Below are 12,235 nucleotides of genomic sequence, written 5' to 3'. Positions count from 1 at the left end.
GCCAGACATCCTATCTTCAAGGAATCAAAAAGCTCAGAGATCTTTACTGGGGAGGGGAGTTTTCAAGTGGGTTCCTCTGCTCTCAGCAGCATCCAATCTCCTGTCAAGGGAACAGCTGGGTGTGACCCTCCTGCAGATTCCAGAGGTGCCCGCCCAGGGCAGCTGAGAGCAAGTCTGATGGACAGCCTGGCTCTCCTCACTCTGCGCTCAGGCTCTGCCCGCTTGCACCCCCGCACTCTCCAGGGAGCACTTGTAGCAGAGCAGAAGTGTCCAGGCTGTGCCTTCAGCACGCACTCCTCAGGTAGGACAGGGCAGCAGGAGCCAAAGGCAGAAGAGCAAAGCCCCAGAGCTCTGCTCTGCAGCCGGGGGCCCTGGGAGGGACGAGGCTGAAATCTCTTGGATTTCATAAGTGGAGTTAATCAGCGATCACTGCGGGTTCCTCTCTGCCTGTTGGGGCACAGCAGGACTGACTCCTGCAGAGCCCCCAGCAGAATCCCTTGCTCCCCACTGCCCCCTCAGCCAGCTGCTGCAGAGCTGCACTCCAGGAGCTGCAGGAAGGTCATTCCAGATGGAGAGAGGCTGGAGGTTGGGGGTTCTGTCAGAACAGGATCGAAGTTTACCAAGAGAAAGCAGTCCTAACACGTCACTGCTTTTACCTCCTTTGGCAGGCCCCCATGCTCAGACAAAGCAAATGTCCAGCAGCAGCTCCGTAACCAAATTTCTCCTCCTGGCATTCGCAGACAGACGGGAGCTGCAGCTCTTGCACTTCTGGCTCTTCCTGGGCATCTCCCTGGCTGCCCTCCTGGGCAACGGCCTCATCATCACCGCCATCGCCTGTGACCACCGCCTGCACACCTCCATGTACTTCTTCCTCCTCGACCTCTCCCTCCTCGACCTGGGCTCCATTTCCACCACTCTCCCCAAAGCCACAGACAGTTCCCCCTGGGATATCAGGGACATTTCCTTCTCAGGATGTGCTGCCCAGTCTTTTTCTTTCTCTTCTTGATCACAGCAGAATTCTATCTCCTCACAGTCATGTCCTACGACCGCTACGTTGCCATCGGCAAACCCCTGCACTACAGGACCCTCCTGGGCATCAGAGCTTGTGTCCACATGGCAGCAGCTGCCTGGGGCACTGGGTTCCTCAATTCTCTCCTCCTGTACACAGCCAACACATTTTTACTACCGCTCTGCCAAGGCAATGCTGTGGACCAGTTCTTCTGTGAAATCCCCCAGATTCTCAACTCTCCTGCTCAGACTACTACTACTTCAGGGAAGCTGGGCTTCTTGTGGTCAGTGCCTGATTAGTTTATGTTGGGTTTATTTTCGTCATGCTGTCCTATGTGAGTATCTTGAGAGCTGTGCCGAGGAGGGGCAGCACAAAGCCTTTTCCACGTGCCTCCCTCAACTGGCTGTGGTCTCTCTGTTTATCAACATCTCATTTTTTGCCTATCTGAAGCCCCCCCTCCATCTCCTCCTCATCCCTGGCTCTGGTGATTGCAGTTCTGTACTCGATTCTGCCTCCAGCAGTGAACCCCGTAATTTACAGCATGAGGAACCAGGAACAGGAGGGGGCCCTCTGGAAGCTGTTTCCATGGACATTTTTCAGCAGGGATAAACTCCCCACATCTCCCTGCAGATGATTTCCAATGTCCCCCACACTAGGCCCGAGTTGTTTTTTTCTCTGTCTTACTATTATTACTACTATTGCTAATACTTCTATTATCATCATCATTATCCACACCATTATCACTATAATTGTCAATATGTTTCTGCACAAATATTTTGATTCATCCCACTTCTGCTGAGGCATTAATCTTTTCAGTTTCACCTGAAGCCCATAGAAAAGTCTTTCTCACTCTCTCGCAGCATCTCTGTAATAAACTGTAATCTCACCAGTAGAACAGTTGAAGGCTAGGATCTTCTTCCAGTGTGGATGTCAAGAATAGGCCAAAGGAATTAAATTCTGAAAAGAGATTTTTATTTTGTTATGATTCTCCATAGCTCCAGGAGCACAGAGCTCCCAGCCACCTTCTGATCTGTTGAGGCTGGCAGCTGGACTTCAGACTCCTCTGCCAGCGCTTTGTGGCGGTGAAGATGGTGAGTGGGCACTGAGGTGCATACTCAGGCCGGTCCCACATGGGAGGTGGCAGGCAATGCCCTTCAGGAGGGGAACCTGGAGCTGGCTGGAGAGCGTGGAGGATCTGCAGGGACAGCGCGTGCCTGGGGTGGGCAGGGAATGGAGCCCCACAAAATGTTCTCTGAGGTCGAGTCACCCAAAAGTGAAATGTTCAGTATGTTCAGCCCCGGTATCTGCAGGTGAATGAGGACTCTGCAGTCCCAGGGGAGGCAGAAGAGACCCGGCAGGCATGGGGAAGGGAGTCTGGAGGTGATTCATGTCACCATTAGTAAAATACAGCTGACAGAGCTAGAGGTACACCTGGTGCCTTTGAAAATGCTCCCCAGTCTCTCCAAGCACCACTGCCAGGTGCTCAGGACTAACCCAGCCTGCAGCCAGACAGGGCCCTTCCCCTGCTCCCTGTGAGAGCACCAGGATCCAAGAGTCTCCAGGGGTGGCAGAGAGGGCAGTGCAGGTCCCAGCACTCTCGGCAGTCCCTCCAGTGCCAAAGCAGCTCCAAATGCTTGGGATGGAACTCACTGAAATATCCAGTGAGCCTAAGGGGGAAAAAACCCAATAAAAATCCCCATGCTAGTGATCTCTAGCTCAGCTGGAAAAAACACTGACCAGTGTCATCTAGCTGTGAAATTTTCCCTGCTCAGAGCAGACGATAGTACTAGAGTCCTCCAGAAGTCCCTTCTGACCCAAAGAAAGGGCTGTAAGTTGGAGCTGGGGGCAGGGGACACCACTGTGAGTTGAGGCACAGCTGGATTTTGCTGACCCTGGCCTTGCCAGTACTGTCTGTATTATACTAATCTTTTGGGTATTTCCACCAGTCCTGACTAAATTGATCATGTTTGAAGTCACCTTTCCAGCAGTCTAACTGGACTTAGGCACTTTCCATTGCTCTCTAGATTTCCTTTCCTCTTACAGACACCTTTCACCCACCCAGCTGCTGCTTTGAGCTTCAGAGACGTAAAAAACTTTCCCGTCTTTCACCAGTCTGCCTAACTGTCTCTATAGCTCACTCTTTATAATTGTATTTATCTTTTCCTATCTGTCTGTCAAAAACATCTCCTCTATGGTTATCCCTCATGGAAGGTGAACATCTTTGGAGACAGCTTGGACTTGACATACAGTTGAGAAGTGTGTTTTCTTGTTTATCATGTTTTACTTTGGGGATTTTTGCAATTAGGAAAAACCCTTCCATGCCTGTTTGTAGCCGCTTCTCTAAGGAAAGCAGATAGGAGTCAGTGCAGAGAAGCTGTAACCTCCAGCTGCAGAATTCAGTGGAGAAGTCGGATGTCAGGAAACGTGACATTAAGTCCCAGGTGACCCATGAGAGAAATGTCAGGGCTGGGGAGGTGAGGACTCAAAGGACTGATCTTCCTCCCGGTCGAGACCTCCACCGGAGACATCCTGGATCAATATCAGTTAGAGAACGCTGCTGTCATGTCTTCAAAGCAGTCATTGAAATCTTTCTCTTTAACTCCATTCCTGAAAACTCTCCAATTAGCTGTGCAAGTCTTGAAGACTTGATGAAGATGGTGGAAGTGACATGAGTCGTTAGGGCTGTCTTCACTGTAATGAGCCCCGTGGTTTATTTGGTGGTCTGAGTCCCTGAGCCTCAGATACTGAGAGAAGGTAGAAGTAATCTCTCAAGAAGTCAAAGTCAGAAGTAAAACCCAAAGATTTTTGAAGCATTATCGGGCCCCACTGAGGGCCATCACTGACAATACCTCCCCATGGGCTTGTTAGAGACAATAATTGGAGGCTGCGATTACAAGGCCAAGGCACAGTGTGGGTGGCTCTGATGCCACGAAAACCCTTGTTTTGCCTTATGGAGCAGCTGTCCAAGCCTTGACCCCCACCCCTGCAAAGGGGGATCCTCTCCCTCATGTGTGGCTCACGGCTCTTCCCACGGGCAGAGTGATGTGAAATGTCCAATGCTCAGTGGAGGACCACAGTATGACGGAGTCCAGCCTTCCTGGGGTTCTGCAAGGAGCAATGAGGCCCTAGGGAAGTGACAACAGTCTGTCTCCTCATAGGCCCTGGTGGCAGAGAAAGCTGCCATGGCCAAGAGGAAGGAGGCCTCAGGCACAGACAGGAAGGATAGAAGCTCTTTGGGAAGGACCAGCTGGGAAGGCAAGGATGAGGAGTGGTCCTTCTTCTGAGAGGTCAGCAGGAATGCATGGACCTTTGCCTTGGGATGGGGGAAGAGCCAGCTAGGTGCTTATGGGTCAGGATAAGCAGGCAGACCAGCATTGCTGATGTTGTAGAGGGTGCTTGCTACAGATCACCTGATCAGGAAGAACCAGCTGAAGCCTTCTTCAGGCCACAGGCAGAAACCCCCCATTCACAGGCCTTGGTCCTCACAGAAGGACAACACGGAAGGACACATGCAATCCAGACAGCTTCACAGAACCACAGAATCATCAAAATTGGCAAAGACCTTGAAGATCATCCATTCCAACCATTAACCTCATATCGGCCATTCCCAACTCCCCCAGATCCCTCAGCGCTGGCTCAGCCCGACTCTTCAACCCCCCCAGGGATCCCGGGGACTCCCCCCCTGCCCTGGGCAGCCCATTCCAACGCCCAACAGCCCCTTCTGCACAGAAATCCTTCCTCAGAACCAGCCTGACCCTGCCCTGGGCAGCTTGAGGCCATTCCCTCGGGGCCTGGCGCTGGCTCCTTGGCTCCAGAGACTCATCCCCCCTCTCTGCCCCCTCCTGGCAGGGAGTTGCAGAGGGCCAGGAGGTCTCCCCTCAGCCTCCTCTTCTCCAGACTGAACCCCCCCAGTTCCCCCAGCCGCTCCCCAGCAGACCTGTGCTCCAGACCCTGCCCCAGCTCCGTTGCCCTTCTCTGGCCACGCTCGAGTCATTCAATGGCCTTTTTGGGGTGAGGGGCCCAAAACTGAACCCACTCAGCGAGGGGCGGCCTCCCCAGTGCCGAGCCCAGGGCTCAGATCCCTTCCCTGTCCCTGATGGCCATGCTAGTACAGTTGGGCTCAGCCCATGGGTCCAGCCCGTCCAGGTCTCTCTGCAGCCTCCCCACCCTCGAGAGATCAACACTCCCACCCAACTGGGTGTCATCTGCAAACTGACTGAGGGGGCACTCGATCCCCTCATCGAGATCATCAATACAGATGTTAAACAGGAGTGGCCCCAGCACCCAGCCCTGGGGGACACCACTCGTGGCCGGCCGCCACCTGGATTTAACTCCGTTCACCTCAACTCTCTGGGCCCGGCCGTCCAGACAGTTTTGTACCCAGAGAGCGTGTGCCCATCCAAGCCTCCAGCAGGCAGTTTCGCCAGGAGAATGCTGTGGGAAAAGGTGTCAAAGGCCTTATTAATGTCGAGGTAAACAGCATCCACAGCCTTTCCCTCATCCGATAAGCAGGTCACCCTGCCATAGAAGGAGATCAGGTCTGTCAGGCAGGACCTGCCTTTCATAAACCCGTGCTGACTGGGCCTGAGCATCTGGTTGTCCCTCATGTGTTGCATGATGGTGTTTAGGATGAGCTGCTCCATCAGCTTCCAGGGCACTGAAGTCAAGCTGACAAGCCTGTAATTTCCCGGATCATCCATCCAGGCATTCTTATAGATGGGCGCCACATCGGCCAATTTCCAATCTGTCGAGACCTCCCCGCTCAGCCCGGACTGTTGGGAAATGACGGAAAGCGGCTTGGTGAGCACCCAGCCAGCTCCCCCTGGTATCCCCTTCCCAAAAGACACGTCCCAAGACACCTGGGCTAAAGGATTGTTCCTTCCAGTACAAGAGGTCCTACAGCAAACCCCCTTGTTTTCTCTGGGATTTGATCACCAGAGAGCTGCCCACCAGCCCCTGGACAGAAGAGCACACATCCTAATTAAAGGCAACATGTAAAAGGCCAAAACAACAAAAGTCGAGATTCATTGGTGGCATCTGGCGAGTGACAAAGATACAGCAGCTTTTGGTAACAATTCCTTGAAGGGAAAGCCAGGGTTGATAGGCATCCCCGCTGGAAGGCTCTTACAGAGGAGAGTGTTAAACAGCGCCAACTGGCACGTTTGGGCGTTGTCTGGGAAATGTCCAACCCTGTCAAGGTACCACAGAGCTCTCTGCAGCCAGGCCCCAGCGAGGGACTCCTGTGGGCTCAGATCTGAGAACACAGAGCGATGGGCCACCAGCCCTGCCGACAGAAAACACCTTCTGAGCAGCGGGTGCAGAGAGTACAGCGCCCTCAAACCACCAAAGCAGCCGGGTCAGCCCCCGGACACCCAGCATCTCCCCGCAGCACCTGCAGCCACGTCTGCAGCCCAGCCCTGCTGTCAGGAGTCCGCTCGGGCTGGGCGGGTCAGCACCCGCACGTGGGGGTGCTGATGTCACCGTTTCCATGGTGACTTGCCAAGGGTGTCCCTGCCCAGATATGGGGGTGTGATGTCACAATGGCCATGGTGACACCACCAAAGCTGTCCCGGCCCATCTATGGGGCTGCTGATGTCACAATGGCCGCTGTGCCCCACGGCAACAAGCCTCTAACAAGGGTCTCTGGGTTCCAGCCGTGCGTCAGTGCGACCTGGGAGGTGAGGAGAGAGCAGGGCAGGGAAGGGGCTGGTCGGGGGCTGCTGAGGGAGGAGTGGGGGGTCCCACACCTCGGGGCGCCGGGGCTGTGCTGAGAGCTGACCCGCGCCCCGCTTCTCCCTCAGAGCCAGCCGAGGAGCATCTGGGAGAGACACCCCGGTGCTGCTGGGACAGGGACGCTCCCAACGTTCGCTGAGGACGTGCGCCATGGCTGAGAGGCGAGAGGAGGAGGCCCCCGACTCGATGGAGCAGGGTGAGAGCAAAGTTTCCCTCCCGCAGCACAGCAGAGGGGCTGTCGGGGGTCAGCGTGGGGCCGAGCGCGGTGGCAGGGGGAGGCAGTGCCTGCGATGCCCCTTCCTCGCCACGGCCCCCAGCCCTGCCCCTCAGCCCCTCAGGGACGGAGCAGGGCCCTGGGGACGATCCCTCAGGGACGCTTCCCCCAGCCCCACAGAGGTGCTCATTCCCGCCGGCGTTTGCTCTCTCCCCTCCAGCGTGCATGCTGTGTGGCCGGGCAGCGGCAGATCCAGAAGTCTGCGGGCGCAAAATTGAGAAGGAAGATTTCTGTGCCCATCTGTTTTGCATGGTGAGTGCCACAGGGCTCCCTCCAGCTCGCCGACAGCCACTCCTGGCCACAATCCCCTCATCAGCTCCTCTTCTCTTCTGCAGTTTTTTGCCAGCCACCTTCGTTACTGGCAGGATGAGCAACCAGGGATGCTGGGATTTCTCATTCAGGACCTTCTCGACGCAGTCGAGTGGGCAGCGCAGAGGGTGAGGACCTTGAACGTATGAGGGAGATTTGTGTGAGGAGAGGTCTGGGGGAGCTTAGCCCAGAGCCCAGGGAAGAACTCCCAGCCCCTCCAAGCAGCCCCGGGACAAAAGCCTTGCTCCCAGCAGCTCCACAGAGCTCCAGCCCAGGAGCCTGGGGCGCCGGGCGGATCTGTGGGCTGTGGCCCAGCAGCGGCCACATCCTGCGCCCTGCCCGGAGGCGTGGGGCTGGCTGGGGAGGCCCTGAGGCTGCCGCTGACGGGGCTGCTCTGCTCTTTCCAGCGATGCTTCGTCTGCGGGCAGAGCGGGGCCGCCATCACCTGCTGCCGGGAGGGCTGCGACCGGAGCTTCCACCTGCCCTGTGCCATCGAGGGTGAATGCGTCACCCAGTACTTTCCTCCGCACAGGTACCTCCTGTCCCCTCCTCGCCCCCACCAGGGGAGGACCCAGCACTTCTCACCTCACCCATCCCTTCCCTCTGCCCCCCAGGTGCTTCTGCAGGGAGCACCGCCCAGAGCAGCAGGTGGAGGCGGCTCTGGAGGAGAACACCGACTGCCTCATCTGCCTGGAGCCTGTGGGGGACAGAAAGTCCTTCCACACCTTGGTGTGCCCCGTCTGCAAACACGCCTGGTTCCACCGGGGCTGCATCCAGGTAGGAGCCGTTCCCTCACCCCCGGACACGGCAGGAGCTGGGCAGCACCAGGGTCTAACCCCTTCTCCTTTTGTTTCCGCTGCAGGGCCAGGCTCGGTACACTGCTCTGAGTTCATTCAGCTGCCCTCACTGCAGAGACAAGCGTGACTTTATATTTGATATGCTCCTCATGGGCATCCGAGTTCCCGTGAGGTTGGTGTCCTGCCGTCTCACAGCACAGGAGGCTGCAAGCCCTGTGCCGTGCCCGGGGCTGCCCCTGCAGTCCTGCCCCTCCGCTGTCCCGTCTGCCTGGGCTTCAGCTTCACGGAGGAGCTGGAAACCGGGCAGGGGGGAGGAGCAGGGCTGCCCTGCATCGGCCTCATGCCGGGGCAGCAGGGGCTCAGCCATTTCCCTTTCTCCATCAGACCTCCATCACAGGACAATGAACCAATAGACGAAATACTAATCGAGATGAACAGCAGCTGCGATGCCCGTGAGTGCCTGTGTCCCGAGGGCAGGGAGCACGCAGAGGAACGGGGGTAAGTTGCCAAAGCAGCACCCTGGGCTCTGCACGGGATCTCTGCCTCACCGAGACCTCGGAGCAGAAGGACTGAGAACAGGAGCTGTGCCGCACAACCCCGTGTGCGGCCACTTTGTCCTCACAGCCATGAACCCTTTTGTTCCCCAGGCCCTGGGAACTGCTCCTGTGCATCTCCTGCGCTGCCGAGGGCACCCACCGGCGCTGCTCCAACGTCAGCACCGACAGGATCATCTGGGAGTGTGAGAGTTGTGCTGGCCAAGGCAATGGTAAGAGGCAAAGCACCTTCATGCCCCTGGGCTGGGGCCAGGGCCCAGGCAAGGCCTGGCAGCAGGTGCCCAGGCTGGGCTTGGCAGAGCCTCTCTGCCCCAGGAGGGCTGGGGGCACCGCTCTGGCCTCTCCACTGTGGCCTCTGTGCCCCTGACCTTCCTGCTCCCCCTTACAGCCTCCACTGACAGCTCAGAGCTCGCTGGCTCTGGCACTGGTAGCGGGTCAGGATTGAGGCCATCCTACAGCTTGCCAGAACCAGAGAGCAGCAGCCCCAGAAGCAGTAGCCAGGTGGCATTGGGGCCGTCCAATGACTCCCCAGCACGTGAAGGCAGGAGCAGCTCCAGCTCACCTGCGCCCGACCACAGGGACTGCCAGCCCAGAACATGCCGGGATAGAAGCCGCTCGCCAGTGCCAAGAGCTGAGAGCAGCAGCCCCGTCCAGGCGGTGCTGGGGACGTCTCAGGGCTCCCCACTACCAGAGAGCAGCAGCCCGAGCACCAGCGGCCAGGCAGCACTGGGGCCATCCCATGACACCCCAGAGCTCGAGGGCAGTAGCAGGTCCAGGCCATCTGGGCCTGAGCACACACGACGCCGCTCCCGTGCTGAACGTTTGGCTCAGACGCCCTACAGCCGGCCCAGAACACGCCAGGAGAGGAGACGTGTGCCAGCACCAAGTGCTGAGAGCAGCCCCCCCGGCCAGGCAGCGCTGGGGACGTCCCAGGGCTCCCCAGTGCCGGAGAGCAGCAGCCCCAGCACAGGTAGCCAAGTGGCTTTGGGGCCGTCCCATGACTCCCCAGCGCTTGAGGGCAGTAGCAGGTCCAGGCCATCTGGGCCCCAGCACACACGACGCCGCGCCCGTGCTGAACGTTTGGCTCAGACGCCCTACAGCCGGCCCAGAACACGCCAGGAGAGGAGACGCGTGCCAGCACCAAGTGCTGAGAGCAGCACCCCCGGCCAGGCAGCGCTGGGGACGTCCCAGGGCTCCCCAGTGCCGGAGAGCAGCAGCCCCAGCACCGCCAGCCAGGTGGCACTGGGGCCATCACATGACTCCCCAGCTCCTGAGGGCAGCAACAGGTCCAGCCGCCGTGGGCCCATGCGGAGGAGGGACCAGTCCCGTGCTGAACGTCGGACCCAAAACCCTTTCAGCCGGCCCAGACGCTGAGGCGGGACCAGCCATGAGCCATCCCCACGTGATGGCCCTGGTGACCCTCTAGAAGAACAATAAAGTTGTCTGTTAACCTCTGCCCTGGGAGATTCCACGCTCATCTGTCACCTTCCTCCTCCTCTTTTTATATATTTAATCTTATATACTACTGGGGCGTGATCACATACAGGTAAACAAGCTGTGATTGGTTCTAAGCTACTGTCCACACAACAGAACTCATATTTCATTGGTACAACGCGAGAAGCACACGCAAGAAGCACGAGCCTATGGACTCCTACTCAATGTTTCAACTTCACTCCATAGCTCTAGGTAAGGAATTTGCTAAACAATAGCTCTCTGTGCAGTGGCAGCCAGAGAGGAACATTGAACAGTGAGTTCTTTACACAGGGGCAGCTAGCAGAGAGTTACTCATGTCGGTATCAAGGACCAGGTGGCCGTTATCTTCCAAAAACTTCTCCACAGGAGATAGTCTCTTTTATGCTCCTGCGGTGCTTGTGGCAGAGTCTGGTACTTGTTCAGGGCAGCCAGAGCTCTGAAACTGGTGACACCCTCTGCTGCTGCCCCATCCGTGAGCCCCTGTGGGGCATCCCGTACCATAAACCTGGCATCAGTTGTAACCACGCAGTCCTGGCACAAGGAGTTCTTGAGGAAGGAGATGAAAGCAAATTAATCTTACCTGGTTCTGATTTTTCTGACCCCGGAAATCTGTTCCCAGCGTGGTCTGTCAGCAAGTAAAGGGAAGTGAGTGAAGTGCAGACCGCTGATGGGCTGTAGTGAGCTGGCGGGAAAGCCGTTGTATGAAAACACACCCCTCCTTGCTAAGAAGAAATGGGAATTCTTTAAGAATTGTCTGTTAGTGCTGTGTGCTGGGGGTACTCTTTGGGGACTACATCCCCCCGTGTCGGCGTGGAACAGACGTCTGGCTTTGGGCTGGCACAGCAGGGCCCCAGCGGGACGAGGCTGTGCCTGTCCAAATGCACAGCTACCTGAACCGTAGCCACCAGCTTCCAGCAGCACCAGAAAGCGTGCAGGGCCTGATCTGTGCCGGAGCTGGCTGTAAAGCGTCAGGTAACGCTGTTCTCTGATGTCTGACTGCTGGGGCAGCCTTGCTCTGGTTGGGAAACAGGAGCTCTGGAGGCAGTACTGTGACAGCAGGAGTGCTGTAAAGCAACAAGAGGGAGCAGTTTGTCCAGCTGCACCGTCAGACACCGCAGACCCTGGATGTGACAAAGGGAATTGCTAGAGCACAGGGCAGAGGGCCTGGGAATTGGGTCCTAGGCGGCTTCTTGGGGAAGACGGACTTTTTGTCAAGACTTGGCTTGCCCGCTCCCCACGGAGCTTGGGGATGCAGATCTCAGAGCTGGCTCCATTTCGATGGAGCTCTGCTTCCAAGCTGCCCTTCAAAACCTTGTGGAGAATGGACCCGCAGGGGGGACACTAATTACCTTGTATTTTGACCATAATGACCTGGGGGAAAGAACAGGGGCAGCTGTAAGCTATAAAGGAGATGTTATGTCTGATGACTCCCGGATCTTCTTTTCCCTGGGTGTTAGGCCGCTGTGGAAGGCAGGAGGAGGCAGTGGGAGCCTGGGTCTGCTCAGCTGTGTGGGTGCCCCTTTCCTGAATGCCGGCACAGCAATGGGATGCTTGTTAGAAAGCAGGGATCCAGAAGGGAGACCGGGGCCAAGCTCTTTGCTGGCAGACCTGTGCTGGACTCTGTGGCCTCGCACCAAGAGATAATTTGCCTCCCAGTGCTGGAGGGCTGAGAAAATGCTTCCCGTGGATGGGAAACAAGTTGCTCCATCTCCCCCCTGCCCTTTCCTTTTTCCTTAAGGAAAGAGGGAAAACCCTACTGAAGACGGGATCCCTGGCACAAAAGCTGAGTTGTGTGGAGTTATTTTCCAAACTCACATTACCTCTGCGAAACCAGAGCAGATGAGGAAGGTCGGGGTGGCTGAGCTTAGGATTTAGCTTCCGCTGTGGCTCCGACAAGCCCATGAGCCCATCCTGCCATAGCTGAGTGCGAGCAGCACAGCCCACTCGAATACCTGCCAGAGTCAGTGTGTCGGATCCGAGGGAGCTCCTCTTCCCCAGGTTCACCAGCTGGAGAAGAGATGGTGTCCATCCTCACCCTGCTGCGGGGCTGTGGCAGTCGCCTTCGGGAAAGGAGTGAGCTTGGTGT

General features: G+C 57.1%; 1 pseudogene; it reads left to right on the top strand.

Annotated features, from left to right (window-relative positions):
* Positions 1–691: 691 nt before the first annotated feature.
* Positions 692–1,643, top strand: LOC141954977 (olfactory receptor 14J1-like; annotated as a pseudogene).
* The last annotated feature ends 10,592 nt before the right edge of the window (positions 1,644–12,235 follow it).

The sequence above is a fragment of the Athene noctua genome, unplaced genomic scaffold (genome assembly GCF_965140245.1).
Source record: "Athene noctua unplaced genomic scaffold, bAthNoc1.hap1.1 HAP1_HAP1_scaffold_48, whole genome shotgun sequence".
NCBI classification, from domain to species: Eukaryota; Metazoa; Chordata; class Aves; order Strigiformes; family Strigidae; genus Athene; species Athene noctua.
Note: the sequence above shows the minus strand (reverse complement) of the source record. Positions and strands in the feature narration are given on the sequence as shown.